Here is a 17801-nt window from a genome sequence, read left to right as displayed (position 1 = left end):
GCACTGTACTGTGTGGTACCTTGCGCAACATCTATTTTTCATACATCTTACTTTGTGTGGTGCCTGCCCACACCTCTCTTCCCAACATGCTTTGAGGGAGATTTTCACAATTTCATGTGGCACATTGTGACTTGTGCAGTTTCTGCACACCTTTCACCTCAACCTGCTCTGAGGGAAATGTTACTGCCTCGTGTGGTACCACCATATCTCATGCACATTTTTACAAATTGCATTTACCTTGTTTCATGTGGTACTACCACATCTCATGCACATTTCACATATTGCAATTACATTGTTTCATGTGATACTACCACATCTTGTGCGCATATTTTTGTATTGTTATGTGGCGTTCCCACATCTACTTTTTACTTACCTTGTTTAATGTGGTACATCCACATCTTATGCACATGTTCTACTGCAGTGGTTCCCAAACTTTTGAGTCCTGAGGACCCCCACTGAATAACTACTGGAAGCCAGGGACCCACAAGCAATTTGTACGATATAAATTTCAAAAATTAAAACGGTAATTGGCAAAAAATACACAACAGTACACACCAAGCAAATACTCAAATTACTAAAGCGTTTATTTTATATTGAAAAAATATGCAGAAATCAAAACGTTTCAATGGGACGGATGGTGCTGCATCTCGGCGACTAACTTTGCAATGTTTGGTTTTATTTCAGAGAGTTGAATCCTCCGGTCTGATTCTACGTTTTTCCAAACAATTTCTGTATTTATTTTTTAGATACATAAGATCGGAGAAAGCTTTTTCACATAAATATGTTTTGGGGAAAGGAAGTAAAACCTTAACCTCAATACAGAGATCTCGGCTTAAATCCATGGTTTCTTTTCTCCCCATGCCATTCCAATTTGAACCCAGCCATATGCAAATCAGTCCTGACCATGCGCCCAATGGGAACCGTCCAGCCCGAACTGCCAGGCCAGGTCCACCCTGGACTGGAAACAAGCATCCTAGGACTGGTTTCGGGGTTTTGCCCCTCATAAGCCAGGATGAAAGCTTGACGGCACATATAATTCACCCAAGGGCTTATGGAAAGTGGGCAAACAGACAGCAGCGTGAAAACCCTACTGCTGATCCTGGCTGCATCGATTTTTACCCGCCTGCCAAGTAACAGTAACTGACACTCTAAACATTTGCCATACCCCCGCAGCAGCCATAGACCCAAAAGCAACATAATTCAGCCCTGATGCGCCATTTTCTTGCTGTAGGTGAGAAGCAATGACGCGCTTTCATCTTCTTGATCAGACAGATTTTGTGTAGTGTAGCGTATTAAGTTATTTTAAGTGCATTTGTGTACCCGTAAATTAACAAAATACAAGCAATACAGATTAGTAAACCGGGTGACAGTTCTCCAGTCGTAACATGAGGTACTTAATTCATTCATGGCAGACACAGCTCTTGGCGTTAGTGGCAGGCTTTTGGTTTCTTCCTATTCAAGTATCAGCATTCAGGTTTTAATTTCATGAGCTATGAATGACAATTATTCAGGAATGGCAAATCTATCTCAGTGACTGAGTCACCCATAGTGAGCAAACTAAAAATACACGCGCAGCCCCTTGAAGTCATGGGTTCCATTTATTCAGTGATAGGGCGGGGAGGAGGTAGATTAACAAGACCCTCTTAAGTGTGTTTATTAAGACGCACTTCTAGAAAAAGCAACTTGGATTTTTATAGCGTTGTTCACTTTCACTTTGAGGCTGATAACCTAACAATGAAACACCTTTTTAATGCGTGCGTTTGCTTTAAACTTGCGTATGTCATTCAGGCACAGTTGTGTATCCTGTGGGGGAAAGTACTTTAGTTTATGAAGGGATGACAATCACGCTGCAACCGCTTTGGGTAAATATGATTTTCAGAATGAGGTTTACACCCATAGATTGTATAATGTGCCATGAATAAACCGTTTTAAGATTCAATAATTTGGACTATACTTCTCGAGTGCAGCTACACTTTCCATGAAACCAACCCTGACGGCAGAAATTAACCTCACTGCCACTAGCATATAACAAGCTGATCGCTCATCACATGTTTAGAATCAGACATATCAAAAGGCTGCTGCTAATTCCCCTTGTGTAGCCGTAAAACACTCGTGTGTTTCTCCTTGATTTCCAGGGTGAAGAGCCCTCCTGCCGGCCCGAGGTACCTAATGCTGCTTAGCATTGAAACAAGAGACACAGCTGTACTCTGCATTCAGGGTAGAAAGTGGAGAGGGGACATTACGCCGCAAAACGCTTGGGCTGGTATAAGCACAAGGGGACACGCACTGCTGTGTGAGCGCGACTCAAAGGCAGGCAGGCAGGCAGAATCAAATAATAAATTAAGGCCAATCGCCCTTCAGCTTGCACCTAAAGCTGAAGGGTGATTGGCCAGATTTTAATGTGATCTTGTTGCGTCTACGCTGTCATTCACAGCTCTTGTGGTACATAGGCGTTTTGTTTTTCTATGACCGTTATGACGGTAGGCACTAGAGTCCCGTGGACCCCCTGGGAATGTGTCACGGACCCCTGGGGCTCCGCGGACCACAGTTTGGGAAACGCTGTTCTACTGTTTTATGTGGTGTCTCCCCACATCTATTTAATGTGCCCCCCCCCCCCCACATCTGTACTCGCAAATTGTTTTTATTGCGTCATGTTGTGCGTTTTGCTTTCCTTGTTTTCTTCTTCACTCTCTTGATCGTACTCTTGTACTTCCTTCGTGTCAGCCCGGCCAGCTTTCATGATCTTTGTACATGGGTCGCTCCTTGTTTTTGTTGTGGGGAGTGCATTGGTTGTTTTCATGGGCGAAAGGGAGATGGGTGATTGATTCATCATTCGTGCCTCCTGTCTTCCTTATTGTTCCTTCCCACTCACTACTTTCTCTTGGTGTTTTCTTTCAATTTTCATTTATCGTATCTTGCCAGGTTTCCGCTTAATTCTTTTAATGTGACTTTTGTTATACCTTTTTAGAGTTTCTCCCTTCTCATCGTAACGGGAGATGTTGTAGTATGCTGCTCAGCCAGGATATGTGTGTGTGTGTGTGTGTGTGTGTGTGTGTGAGAGAGAGAGAGAGAATGTTGGAATTTAGAATGTTGGAATGGTTTGAGTCAGTTGGTTTATGGGCTTGGCAGCATACAGTCTGCTCTTGGTGGGGCTCGCTTTCTATGTACATTCTTACTTGTAACTTAAAGCTTCAATAAATATACTTGAAGTTAGCAACAACAAACGGACAATTATTTATCTGTTCATTACAGGCACTTTAAATACCCATTGAAGAATCGCTGTTATTATGCAGATGCATTGATTAGGCCCAGAGTGAAGAGCCAAGTAGGAAAGGTGATCAACAAAAATATGAGCTGAAATGTCTTGAGGGAGGCGACTGAAAGTTGCACAGTGGAACTAGATTATCAGCCAGCAGCCCAGCCTAGCCCCAGCTCTTGGCAACGGGTTGAAACCCTTTCTCTTAACGGCTCCTCTTTTGGCCTGGCCGTGCTTAACCATGGTTGAGAAGCCATGGGGAGGGGGCTGTGCTTGTCCCCTGGGCCTAGTAGCACTGATGTCCTTGAAAACGTGGCAGTGTTGCGAGGCCCCCATGAGTGTGAGCAGACTCGAGGCCATGCCTAGCGCAAGCCCTGGCCCACGGTCTTCTCTCTAGTGTGTGTGTGTCTCCTCCCTCTCGGAGATAAAACCAGTGCCCTATTTACAAGAGTGTGCTAACATGCATAATCTCATGTTATCACCCTTTTTCCCCAACGCCTCCAATGAGATGCAAAGTGGGTGTTACTGTGCGTACCCCGGATGGACTACTTTGCAAATATCGTTGATGTTTACTTCACGATATTTACAAGGCAGCCCACACGATTTTAGCAGATGTTAGATTTTGGCGAAAACAGCAGTTTTCGCCAAAATTTAATGTTTGCTAAAATCCTGACTTAGCCATCCCTGACATAGGGGGTGGATTATGCTGATACACAAAAGGGCAAAACCCTCGCTATCTCTGGAATTTTTATCGCCCTGGAGAAATGCGTTGTTAATAACTCTCTACCAGGACGATAAATTCCAGAGAGCCTGCGATATTATCGCTAAGCACGCCTACAATAATTATCGCTGGCCGTTGATAATATGCCCCTATATCTCGATCTCTATCCCCCATGTTACTCTTTCACCCTCCATATTCCTTCCCCCATCCATCCGTGCCTCATTCTTACTTTGGTCCCACAGGTTTCTTCGCCTGCCAGTTTTGCTTGCTTCCGCACCCACGCCATTTGTTTCCTGCTAACACCAGTACCTAAAAAAAAAAAAAAAAAAACTGATTTATGCTTTTTAAAAAATTTTTTATTTGCCTTTCCAACTTGGATTGGTAAAGAAAAGGGGCATGCATCATTGTACAGGCCGGCGAATGTGTGGTATTCACGCCTACAATATGAGGTGGGGGGATGCCTTATAGCGCCCATTTTTTCTTTTTTTGTACTGTATAGCCATGCTGCAGAGCAACTGGGATATTGTACAGCATCTATAAATAGCAAAGCAAATGCAAGACCTGCACAGTATCTGGTGAATATTTCATGACCTATTGGGAATCTTGCCAGCTAAATTCAAGGTTCTGTGCACCCACAATTTGAGGGTGGGCGGTGTTGTCTTTGTACACTGAAGTGTGTGGTCTTACCATGTGCAGATAGGGTGTTTGCACAAGCTTGTTCTTGAGTGACATGCACAAGTGAGACTTTTGCATGTAGATGTCAGCGGTGTACTTGTGCACAAGAGGTTTGCACATAGGCAACCCTGTTTGTGCGCCCCAAATGACAACCTGGTAAATTAAAGCTGCACAATGTGCGCAACAACCCCTTTCCCCACCAACACCGCAACTAAAGCACTCTAAAAACATACCAGCCTCTTCATGAAACCGACCACAATTAAAAATGGAAACACATCTGCTGCTATACCAAGATTATAGGTATTGCCTTTGTTCGAGGCATGTGGGCTGCTGAATTCATATCTGTGCATAGATCGCCGCCTAGTGTTGGGTCCGGATGTTTGCACGTTGTTGTCCTGGAAGAGTCTTCGAAGTATCCTTGGATAGGTGACTCCTCCCCTGGACTACAGTGCGCATGGGCATCCTCTCCATCCTCAGATTGTTTTTTTCCGCCATTGGGTTCGGATGTTTTTTTCCGCCATTGGGTTCGGATGTGCTATCTTAGCTCAAGTTAGGAAAAAATTTTGTCGAGGCCACAAGGCCTTTAGTTCGCGTCGGTACTGTTTATCGATCGGTTTTCGATACTCTCTGTTAGTTTACTAACTTTCAGCACCGACTTTGTTCGCATTTACCTGCCCATCAACTACTTCGACGATGGAATCGAGGACGCCATTCAAAAGGTGTCCGGTATGTAATGCGAAGTACCCACACATCGACGTCCATCCGGTGTGCAACAAATGCCTTTCGCCGGACCACGACGAGTCGACATGTATGGCCTGTGCCCGGTTCCGTTCAAAGAAGACTCTGCGGAATCGTCGAGCGGCGAGGCTCGAAGCGCAGCACGCGGCACCGGCCCCAGCTGACATCTTCGACGACGCGGACGACGTCGAAGAAGTAGAAGTCTTACCCTCCAGTCCCGTTTCCGACCAAGAACCCGGATCGGACGAGGCCGACGAGTCACTCTTCCACAGAGGTGAAGACGACACCGAGGTAGGAGACGACGAGGAGGCCTTAGGGGCCGAAGAGAGTAGCTCCGATGATGAACAAGGCCTACCTGTTCAAACCGAGAATTCACCAGTGCCACAGACTATGGCTCCGGTCGAGGGATCGCCTTCGGGCCTTACCCGAGACCTATCACGCAGTCCTTCGGCCCCGCCCTCGGGCCCGGCCTCGGACGTTCAGCGGCAGCCATTACCGCTTAAGCCAGCTGGTTTCCCTTCCACGAAACCGAAACCGAAAGCTGCTCAGGTTCCTACGAAACCGAAACTGAAAGTGGCGCTAGTCGGATCGAGGCCTTCAACACCTTCGACGCCGGCGCACCGTGTCGGCACCGACCGCACCAAGGGGGACTTCGGTGCCGAACTCGAGACGGGCGACATGGGAGTCGACAAACGGAAGAAGGCCATCGGCGCCGAAAAACCTGCTCGGTTACCGGCGTCGACGCCACCGACACCGAGGGCCGTCCCGCCTGCTACGCCTCGCAGCACTCCCTCGACGACACCGAAACCTCACGTGTCGAAGACGTCGACGGTGATCTCCGCACCTCGGCTCGATGCACCACGGGCGCAGAAGATATCTGCAGCCGCCTCGACGACCCTGGCGGGGGCCACGACCTCTAAGGCGCCCCGAGTACGGCCTGGCGCAATGCCAGGCTGCAAAACCAAGGCTGCCCTCCAGGACCAGTCGGGTTCGATCGATCCAGCGGTTTCGTCGGTGCCGACCAGCATTACCTTCGGCTTGCCTCCATCCACAATCCCGAAGGCGTTTCAACTCAGGACACAGGCCACCAAAACTGCGGTTACGCCTGTCGAGCCGTCTCCGTCACGCGTCATCGACGCCGACACTGGCAGGATGATTCTCCACGACCGAAGGATAACTTCGGAACCGCCATTGGAACCTTTCAGGATCCCGCTAAAGAGGAAGCTGCCTGTGGACACAGAACCTCTCCTGTATGAACCCTTTCATTCACCCTACCAGGATCCACACCAGGCCTCCCCCACACGCTCCGACACGGATGCATTGGAGGACTACATGGGTGAACAAGTCCCCTACCATGTGGACACGGACCCTGATGACCAGCAGGACCCTGACCAAACTTGGGGCGACCCTGCAGACCCCAGTGCACCTCTTGATGCACAGGACCCACAACTATATGGGGCAAAAACGTCACCCACAGAGGATACTGCGGCGTTCAACGCTCTGATTGAACGGGCGGCGAACAACCATGATGTACAGCTTCACTCTGATATCATAGAAGATGACTTTCTAATGGACACCTTTGCATCCTCAAAGACATGTAAAGACTCTGCCAATGTTGAAGGGGGTCCTTAAGCCAGCCACTGACATTTTCAGGGAACCCACCAGGGCACGAGTGATAAACCCCAGGATCGATAAGAAATACAGATCAGCACCTGGGGATCCTACTTACATCAGAGGACAATTACCACTCGACTCCATCGTTGTGGCGAATGCCCGCAAGAGGGCACACTCGCAGACAACGGGTGACGCTCCTCCCCCGGACAAGGAGTCCAAGGTGCTGGAGACCTCCGGCAAGCGAGTTGCCGCACAAGCTGCAAGCATATGGCGCATAGCTAACACTCAAGCGCTCCTCGCTCGCTACGACAGGGCGCACTATGACACAATGGAGCAACTCCTTCAACACCTCCCTGACCCCTACAAAGAAGGTGCAGAAATCCTTATCAGAGAGGGACAGCTACTCACAAATGCTGCCATCAAATGTGCACTAGACGCTGCTGACACGGCTGCCAGGGCCATCAACACTAGCGTCATCCTACGACGTCACGCCTGGCTACGTATCTCAGGATTCAAGCCTGAGGTACAAAACAATATCCTTAATCAGCCCGTCAACCCCGACTTTTTGTTCGGGCCTGAGGTTGACGCCACCCTCGAGAAGATAAAAAAGGACACGGACACTGCAAAGTCCATGGGCGCCCTACAAACTCAGTCCTTTCGGAGCGGCTCCTTTCGTCGCCCCCGGAAACAAGGGAGCAGGCAGAGGACAGGGGTCACAACAAACATATAACAAGGGTAATACGCAGACCACCTACGATAAGAACACCCGAGGTGGCTATCGTGGCTCCAGTACCAAGGGCAGAGGACGTGGCTACGGCAACACCAGGTCCTCCCCCAAGAACAAGCAGTGACGCCCTCTCCCTTCCTCCCGACCACATAACACCTGTCGGGGGAAGGCTACAACGGTTCCTGTCCACGTGGAACTCCATCACCACGGACAGGTGGGTCAAAGATATTATAAAATACGGTTACTGTCTGGAGTTAACTTCCACTCCACCCACAATACCACCAAGAAACCGTCCTATGTCCTCAGAGCACTTGACGCTCTTACAGCAAGAGGTAGAAAGTATGCTTCTAAAAGGCGCTATCGAGGTCGTACCCGTCCACGAGCGGGGCACGGGGGTTTACTCCCTCTACTTCTTAATTCCAAAAAAGGACGGGTCGCTCAGGCCTATATTAGACCTGAGACCCCTGAACCAGTACATTCTTTCGGAGCACTTTCACATGCTCACTCTACAGCAAGTCCTTCCGCTTCTCCAGCAGGGAGACTTCCTAGCATCACTGGACCTCAAGGATGCGTATTTTCACATACCCATCCACCCCTCACACAAAAAATACCTCAGGTTCACTGTTCAGGGGCAGCACTATCAGTTCAAAGTCCTTCCCTTCGGCGTGACAACAGCGCCCAGGGTTTTCACAAAGTGCCTAGCTACGGTGGCGGCACATTTACGGAGACAGCACATACACGTCTACCCCTACCTAGACGACTGGCTCGTTCAAGCGAGATCGGCCCAGCAATGTGCAAGCCACGTGTCCCGTACCATTCACCTTCTTCACAGTCTGGGATTCTCACTAAATTACCCAAAGTCTCATCTCCAGCCCGCACACGTACAACAGTACCTAGGTGCGACTATAGACACTCTGGCGGCCACAGCTCAGCCAAATTTAGTGAGGATCAACGTCATACAAGCGCTGATCTCCAAGTTCAGACCCAACCACTCGCTTCCAGCGCGAGTGTTTATGCAGTTGATAGGCATGATGGCCTCCTGCATCTTCATAGTCCCGCACGCGAGATTACATATGCGCCCACTTCAGGAGTGCCTAGCACGTCAGTGGAATCAGGCTCAAGGACAGTTGAAAGACCTAGTGTTGGTGAGCGGTCGGGCATACAACTCTCTGCATTGGTGGAATCCACAAAACCTTTGCAAGGGCCGACCGTTCCAAGAGCCTGTTCCACAAATAGTACTGACAGCGGACGCGTCTCTCCAGGGTTGGGGAGCTCATGTACTCCACTACACAGTGCAGGGACTATGGACGACACAACAGAAGAAGATGCACATCAACCTTCTGGAACTGATGGCAATCTTCCTGGCCATGAAGGCTTTCAAAGTACATCTGTGCAACAAGGTCGTGTTGATCCGGACGGACAACATGACCGCAATGTACTACATACAGAAGCAGGGAGGGACACACTCTCCACAGTTGTCTCATCTGGCTCAGAGCATGTGGAAGTGGGCCATTCAGAGGAACATGTTCCTCATGGCGGAACACCTCCCCGGCAAGGACAACCAGATGGCGGATCTGCTCAGCAGACACAGCCACCAGATGCACGAGTGGGAGTTACACCCATCGGTACTCCAACCGTACTTCCAGCAGTGGGGTCACCCAGAAATAGACCTATTCGCGACAAGCGAAAACGCAAAATGCCAAAGCTTCGCCGCCAGATTCCCACACCCGCAGTCGCAGGGCAATGCGATATGGATGAACTGGTCCGGCAAATTTGCGTACGCTTTTCCTCCAGCACCGCTGATACCGCTGGTGGCTCGCAAACTCCGACAACACTCCCTGACACTCGTCCTAGTTGCTCCCACGTGGGCACGCCAGCCGTGGTACACCACCTTCCTCGAACTTTCCGTGGTACCGCATCAAAGGCTGCGGATCAAACCCGCGCATTTGACGCAGAACCATGGAGAGGTTCAGCACCCAGATCCGCAACAGCTGAACCTGGCGATCTGGCTCCTGAAGTCCTAGAGTTTGGCTATCTCAATCTGCCACCTGACTGTATGGACATCATCAAGGAGGCCAGGAGACCCACTACAAGAGCTTGCTATGCAGCCAAATGGAAACGGTTCGTCATTTATTGCGGTAATAATGACATTAACCCGCTGGACGCATCCATCCACAACATCATATGTTACCTCTTACACCTATACCGATGCAATCTGGCGTACACCTCTATACGGGTCCATTTGACCGCAATATCAGCCTATCTGCAAACCAGGCAGCACCTCTCTCTCTTCAGAGTGCCTGCCATCAAAGCATTCTTGGAAGGACTCAAACGAGTCATTCCACCTAGTCACCCACCGGCTCCAATGTGGAACCTCAACTTGGTCCTCACACGCCTGATGGGTCCACCCTTTGAACCTCTACACTCATGCGAGATTCAATTCCTTACCTGGAAAGTAGCCTTCCTGGTAGCGATCACTTCCCTAAGAAGAGTTAGTGAACTCCAGGCACTAACCGTTCAAGAGCCATTTATTCAGGTTCACGCCAACAGGGTCGTACTACGTACCAACCCCAAATTCATGCCCAAGGTAATATCGCAGTTCCACATGAACCAGACTATTGAACTGCCCGTTTTCTTCCAAAACCCACAAACTGTTGCAGAGAGGGCATTACATACACTAGATGTACGGAGGGCCCTCATGTACTACATCGACAGGACTAAACCCTTCAGGAAGACAAAACAACTGTTCGTTGCCTTTGCCCCACACCACAAAGGTAACGCCATCTCCAAAGCAGGGATAGCCAGATGGATAGTTAAGTGTATTCAAATCTGTTATCAAAAGGCAAAACGCACATTAACTATTCCACCACGAGCCCACTCAACACGCAAGTTGGGGGCTTCCATGGCCTTCCTAGGAAACATTCCCCTGCATGATATATGCAGAGCAGCCACATGGTCCACTACACACACATTTACAAAACACTATTGCGTAGATGTGCAGTCAAAACAGCAGGCAGCTGTAGGACAGGCTGTTCTCAAAACACTTTTTCAGACCGCTGCAGCTGGCACGGGTAGCCGCCGCCAATAGAGGGCACTGCTATGTATTCTATGCACAGATATGAATTCAGCAGCCCACATGCCTCGAACTGAATATGCTACTTACCAGTATGCATCTGTTCTTGGCATGTAGGGCTGCTGACATTCATATCGCCCTCCCTCCTCCCCGGCGCCTGTCGCAGCTGCAGCTCTCAGAATTATTGCAAGCATGGTCATCACTTTCTGTATCTACTCCATCACTGCCACAATGGCGAAAAACAATCTGAGGATGGAGAGGATGCCCATGCGCACTGTAGTCCAGGGGAGGAGTCACCTATCCAAGGATACTTCGAAGACTCTTCCAGGACAACAACGTGCAAACATCCGGACCCAACACTAGGCGGCGATCTATGCACAGATATGAATGTCAGCAGCCCTACATGCCAAGAACAGATGCATACTGGTAAGTAGCATATTCATTAAAAGAACTCCAATACATCCCCACTCTATGTTCTGGAAACTCTTGAGCCTTGTAGTAAACACTTGCCTGAAAGACCTTCATTCCTATAGGATCTATAGTGTAGCTCAAGATGATTCAATGTGACATGGCTCGAAGTCTTATTGTATGCCTTTCTGTAAAACGTATTCGAAGAGTACATCCTGTAGCATCCATTCCCCAAATATTTTAATTTGTCACCCATCCATGTATTGTTTATCTTGTTTCTTTTCTACATTCTTCCCGTGGACGAGGTGCAAGTGTTTGCTGGGATTGACCAAGTTGTATCCTCTACTCAATCTATTCTGGCCATAAACCAGAGCAGTTATTAAGCTTCCATATCCTACTATTTGAGGTGGGAGTGAAATACTTTGTAAATTATGGTTCTTGCGTGAAACAAGGTCTCAAATGTGCATCTTCAAGCAGTCGCTAAAATGGCAGTTTCAATCTAAGCAGATTGAAAGTACTGTATTTTGCAAAAATGTTCCCAGTTTTTTTTTTTAATTCTGTTGAATATCAGTTGATCATATTTGTAAATTTCTTACCACATCTGCATTTTGAAGCATGCTTGTGTACAAGGGTTCTAAAATGTCTGGGTGGAGTTCTCGTACCTTATATTCTAGTACAGTGGTTCATAACCTTTTGACTTCTGTGGATTCACCCCCTTCATAATTGTTGGAAAATGGGGACCCCAACAATGAGTCATTACTGGATGCCGGGAACACCAGCCTAAAGTTCAATGATTTGAGATGCACAACAATATACAAAAATACAGAAACCAGCATTTTTTTACAAACAAAAATGAAGTGTTTTATTTAGTTCACAAACACATCCATCAAAACTCAACATGTTAATTATATTGGGATTGCTGGTGCTTTCTTTAATTCAATTGAAGCCTCCCATTGTCTTTGATATATTCTGTTTTGTGCACTTGCACTGTGAAATGTAAATGCTGCTGTTTCTCCCTTCCACAACTTCTGGTATGAATTAGTTGTCTTAAACATATATAGGCACCCAATAGTCTCAGCATCTCGTGCAATTCATATTTGCATTATACTGGCGTAGCCTCACTTTGTCTATTCAGGAGTCCCCATCTCTTATCATTAACAATATAACTCTAATTTTCGTTTGTGTCTCAAAGCAAATATGTAGAAATAGAAATGTATTAGTTTTTAAACTGTTTTTTTGTGGTTTTGAAACTTTAGTATCCTGACATAGAATCGTAAAATCTGTATGAATATTCCTAAATTTACTATAATTTATTGACTTTTAAAATGTTCTCTTCTGACTTCACTGATCCTTATTCTCTGCCTCTTCCTCCCTGTGTAAAAACACTTTTCACTATTTGCGTTTTCTCCACAAGCATTCAGCTTCGACACTCCAAAAATCCAATTTCCCTTATGGAATGCCAAATCAGGATGCAGTAAACTTCCTACATCCTTGACCATTTAAACTTGCATCCTGTCGATTTGTGTATGCACATTTTACTAGGGGTAGGCGGAGAATTCTGTGGAGTTATCATAAAATTCAACAGAGTTCCGAATGTGGAGAAACTTAAACAAGAAAACATGCGTCTGTGGAGCCTTGCCCCGCCTAATGCCTTGAAATGTAGTGCCTCATGAGTGGCCTGTAGACGAGCCAATGAAGTAATGTCACATTGAAGCAGCAGCAGTCGGTGTCTGACTCGTTGGCAAAGATGAGAGTAAAAGACCGGTCTCTTGGAATGTGCCCAGCTAGCTTCCTGACAGCAGTTGCCTACTGCTATCTGTCAGTGTGGAGAACAAGGGGTGGTCCGGGTTTACTTTCTGCAGCCCGTAAAAGAGAGACCGGAGCAAGAACACCTTCCCGGCTGCAATGTAGCAGGGCGGAGCGGGTTTCTTTCCTATTGGCTCTCAATCTCAAATACCTTGGCAGTGGCACACAGTGCTTGAGTACACCCAGTTGCCCTAGTTGGGACTTGGAGCTCAGAAGGATGGGTCAAAGTGAGGGAGGATGAAGCCCAGAGCCCCAGACACTAGGGGCACATTAAGACGCACTAGGTCAGCAGTCTGGACAACATGACAGTCCTAATATTGCACACTACGTTTCTTAACCGGTGTACTCCTGTAGTCCCACGTTCCTCCTGTGAGTGTTGCTTGCCACTTGGCTCTTGTTGATTCTCTCGCCAGTCACCAATATAATCTTACATGCATAGAGGCATTGCCTTTGCCTGCTCTCTGGAAAGCTGAGTCTGTCCTTGCTCGAACAGAAAAGCAGTAGTTTCCATAGCATGAACGTCAGGCTTGGACTTCAAAAACTACTACTAGAGCAGAAGATGGGTCTGCACTGCGTGCATGCATCAGAGTACTAGCAGGAGCTCATTTGTGAGCTGCTTCTGCCTGCGGCCGTTACCTCATGTGGTGGTTGAGAAGGACTCTGCTGTGCACGGGGATGGTGCACAGCTACAGAATTTAGGCAGGGTGGGCGGTAGCACTGGTAAACTTTGCTCCACTTGACAGAGTTTTTGCCAAACTCTATTCTCCAAAGCGGAGTGCAGAGTGGCAAAACTTTGCAAACTCCACTGGCGGAGCAGAGCCTGCCGCCCATTTCTACTTTTTACAGGCTTAGATAGATTCCAATGGTTCAGCAGAGCCACCGCCCCCCCAAACCTTTTCTTCCATCTATCCATGGCACAAAAGCAGAAGGGTGAAAATTAAAGAATTGCTTCTGAACCCCATGTTCATGATTGCAGACCCTTTCTTTCCTTGTAGTATATCGCTAGAAAACCGAATTGGCAGCGCAACAGCTATTTCAAAATTCTTAAACAGTACGCACATCCGAAATCAACAGTTGGTTTTTGTGAACCACTCTCCGAAGACCTTGAAGCTTGCCTTGACCAACTATCTCATCTCCATTCAAAGTATTTTGAGATGTTGGCCTGATCCCAAAAATCTAATTAAATGGAAGAAACATTTCAAGTTGGCTTGGGCGGTAAATTTCGTTCCGCTCGTGGAATTTGGGTAATTTCATGTTCCGCAGAGAGCGCGGAATTGCCCAAAATTCCGTGATCGTGGCTTCGTGGATTTTTTTGCTTGTTTGTGCTTTCAAAATGCGCGTTCGAGATTTCCCCCCCGAGCACGCGAACAGTGTTCGCGGACAGGAAAAAAGCATTGCGAACGGGTGGAACAAGCAATTCCGTGTGTTCGCGAAACTCTGCGTGCTCGCGGATGTTTTTTACTGTTTCACGGAGCTTTGCGTAGCGCGACTACGCAAATTCCGCCCACCCCTAATTTCAAGTTTCTTACTTCACTCAATTACATGGTATCTTCTCTAGTCCACTTTTAACTTTTGTTGTTTCGTCCCAATCTGTGTCCTACCCATGTGATCCTCACCGTACTGTTATCCTAAATATCTATTGCCAGAACTGATTCTTAATAAACACTCTCACTGTATCCCCAGTTATCTTAATCAAGCCGGTAGTGACTTTGTGCCACTGAATAATTCAAACTTTGTAGCAATCTTGTTTGCTGCTCAGTCACACTTTTACTTCACAGAACCTCTCCGAAAACTTTTTATCCTGCTGTGATGGCCTAAAAATCGGATTCATTAAGTCAGCAACGCTTTCCGAAACAGGCAGCTGGAGGAAGTTGCAGACTTGCTTTGGAAAAAAACAAAAAATGACAACCAAAGCTGTTAAGCAACACCTTTGCTAGCTATTGCCATGATCTCATCCAGATCACCTGTCTCAAACGATCCCATAACTCTCAACCCCTTCCCAGCTGCAAGACCACTTCCATTCTAAGATTGACTCCTTCCACCTTGGTTATGTGCTTTCTCTACCTTTCATCCTTCCCTGTCTTCAGGCGCACCCCACCACTTTGACTGCAAACTCAACCATGTCCTCCAGAGTTAAATCTGTTATTCACATGTGGCTATCTCTTCTAGGCCTCTTTTGACCCATTCGGTTCTCTATTCATCAAACCTCTTGTTCTGTCCTCTCCATTCTGTTAAGTATTTATCAAGCCATTAACCACTCAGAGCTACCTCTGGTGATTCAAGATGGTCATGTTGCTACCACTTCTGAAGAAAGCAACCAAGGACCTATCCTTTACCTGCAGTTACCGTACTGACTAAACTGCCTCTTTACCTCAAAATTCCTAGTGTTTACTATTATCTTTGATATGTTCTCTTGCCTTCATACTCTTTGCGCTGAGACTGCCCAGCAGTTGTATCTGTTTAGTACATTAATTCTGTTTATCCAACATTTATTCGTCTTCATTGTCTAAAGTCTCTAATCTAGTTAAGTTTGCCATATTCTTTCTTCTGTTTTTATCACCAGCACCACCTGTATTTAGTTCGGCCCCACAAACCTTTCAACGATTTTTCGGTCTTCATAGTGCTCGCCTTTGTCATAGTTTACCCCTTTTCCCGCATGCGACCCCATGTCTTTACTTTTAATCTCCACTTTTCTCACTATTAACCTTCTCCTTGGGTGACTTTCCCCTCTTATGGCTTTTCTTAATCACTTCTAAGCCAAGGACACCCTAATATTCTTGCTTCCTACTTAGAAACCAAACTAAAATGCTTGACTGCCTCAATGCGATAACGCACTGGATAGCTCTATGAACTTACACTATGCCTAAACCAATGCTCCCACAGCTAGAGGTTAATTTCTCCATACCAGAAAAATCCGTGTCTTCATCACGTTCTACACTGCCATATCCTTCATGAAGATCCTTGCATTTAAACAAAACCACATTTCTGAAATGGATCATTTGAGAGTCTCCCAAACAGTGGCTTCTCTCCCATTGGAAAAAGCAATCTATTAACACTCCTTTGACACCTGCATACCTTCCTCCATCGAAGTAAAGGGGCTTTGGCTTTCTAGCAGCAGCAGATCTCCAGTCACTCTCCTGATTTTCAAGATTTTATTTGGGCTATCCCCCTGCATGACTGAGGCGCAGTCACCGTTCATTACACCCATGTTAACTGTGATATTCACTTGTACTTGGGACTATGTCTCTGCTACCAGATAGCAGGATTGAATATTAAAACTCTGCACTACTTTAATTCTCGCTACCTTCTCTGGTGTTCAACTTTCAAAACCATTGCTGCATTGCTGAAATATAAAATCTAAGAAATACAAACAAAATTGGTATATGCAGGTCTAAGCTCCATTAGTCTCACTTCAAAAGATCACCTTACCTATGATGTGCAAAATGTTTTCATAGCTAATTTGGTACATTTTGGTATATTAAAAAAATCTTTATCAATACTGCTACTTGATTTGTGTTTTATTGAATCCAGAAAAGTAAATTTATAGACCTTCCAACACCTCACAAATATGCAAGCTAATGCCAATTGTACTAGAAAAATTAAATCATAACTTCACTTCTAAACTTGAGCCATCTGTAAAATTGCCTGGCTTCACTGTGGACTCTGCTTTGTTAAAATACCCAAAAGTGGAAACTTCTTATAAACTCCTTAAAATAAAAAAATAAAGAGACTTTGTACCCATGGACCAGTATAAAACAGTTGTGCATGCCATGGATATTCCTCCTCTGGATTTTGGGAACTATCTTAGAACTTGTTACTCAATAGCTCCTCGCTACACTAACAGCCATACCCAACTCTGCAGCAGAGCTAGCAACTTCATTGAGGGAATGTTACTATGTTCACCCATTCTAAGGGAATTGCGTTTGATACCACATCTCGGGAGATCAAAGAAATGTATGTGGCCGTACTGATATCAGACTAGAGTCTAAAAAATTCAGAACCCCCTTTGCACAGCGCAGATCTTTCTCTAGAGATGCAATTTCTGCTTTGGACTCTATACCTATAATTGTCAGAATGCAACCTACTTTCCTCCCAAAAACTCACTCTTTCTGGCTCTTTCTTGATTAATTTCTTTCGCTCCTCTATTTCACTCCTTCTGGAGCAGATTATCATTCAAAGCCCCCCCCCCATCTTGATTATCTACTGTATGCACTGAGCCTTATTAAAACTTTCAAATCTTGTTTGCCAACGATTGTCCTGCTTTTTGTTCTGTGTGGTGCTGTAGTTGAACATAAGGCACCTAAATGCCCACAGGAACTAGTTATTTTCTAAGAAAACAAAATCCAGTCCTTTTGAAGACCCGGTGTTTTGATATCCTAATCCTAGATATTTAACACTGCCCCCTTACATTGCTCTGATTCACTCGTTGATGACATTGGCATAGCTGAGCTGTTATTGTTACATTGCTTTTATTCTTGTGGTCTGGCTTGCCAAGCAGATGGAAACACATCAACTTTTATGAGTTAGCTGCTTTGGGTGACCTGGGACTTTTTCTAGAGTACCACTTTCAGCATGAGCCCTGGTAAGTTAAATTATCATGTGCACATAGAGGGAGGAGAACTCTTAAGAGGTTGTACAATGTCTGCAAGATGATATTGAAGAATTCCCCTGCGTTAATTGCTCTATGTTCTACTCTTGGTTAATCTTATGTCCTACTCTTCTTTCCTGTGGATTTTGGCCAGCCCACCTCTGCAGATGGTTTCTTAGGTCGGTCCCCTTCCTC

At 46.4% G+C, this 17801-nt stretch overlaps 1 protein-coding gene across 2 annotated transcripts in view; it reads left to right on the top strand.

Annotated features, from left to right (window-relative positions):
* F11R (F11 receptor) overlaps positions 1-17801 on the top strand; it is a 99216-nt gene that overhangs the window by 64430 nt on the left and 16985 nt on the right. The window lies entirely within an intron of this gene.

This window comes from Triturus cristatus, chromosome 12 (genome assembly GCF_964204655.1).
Source record: "Triturus cristatus chromosome 12, aTriCri1.1, whole genome shotgun sequence".
NCBI classification, from domain to species: Eukaryota; Metazoa; Chordata; class Amphibia; order Caudata; family Salamandridae; genus Triturus; species Triturus cristatus.
This window is presented reverse-complemented; position numbering and strand designations above follow the sequence as displayed.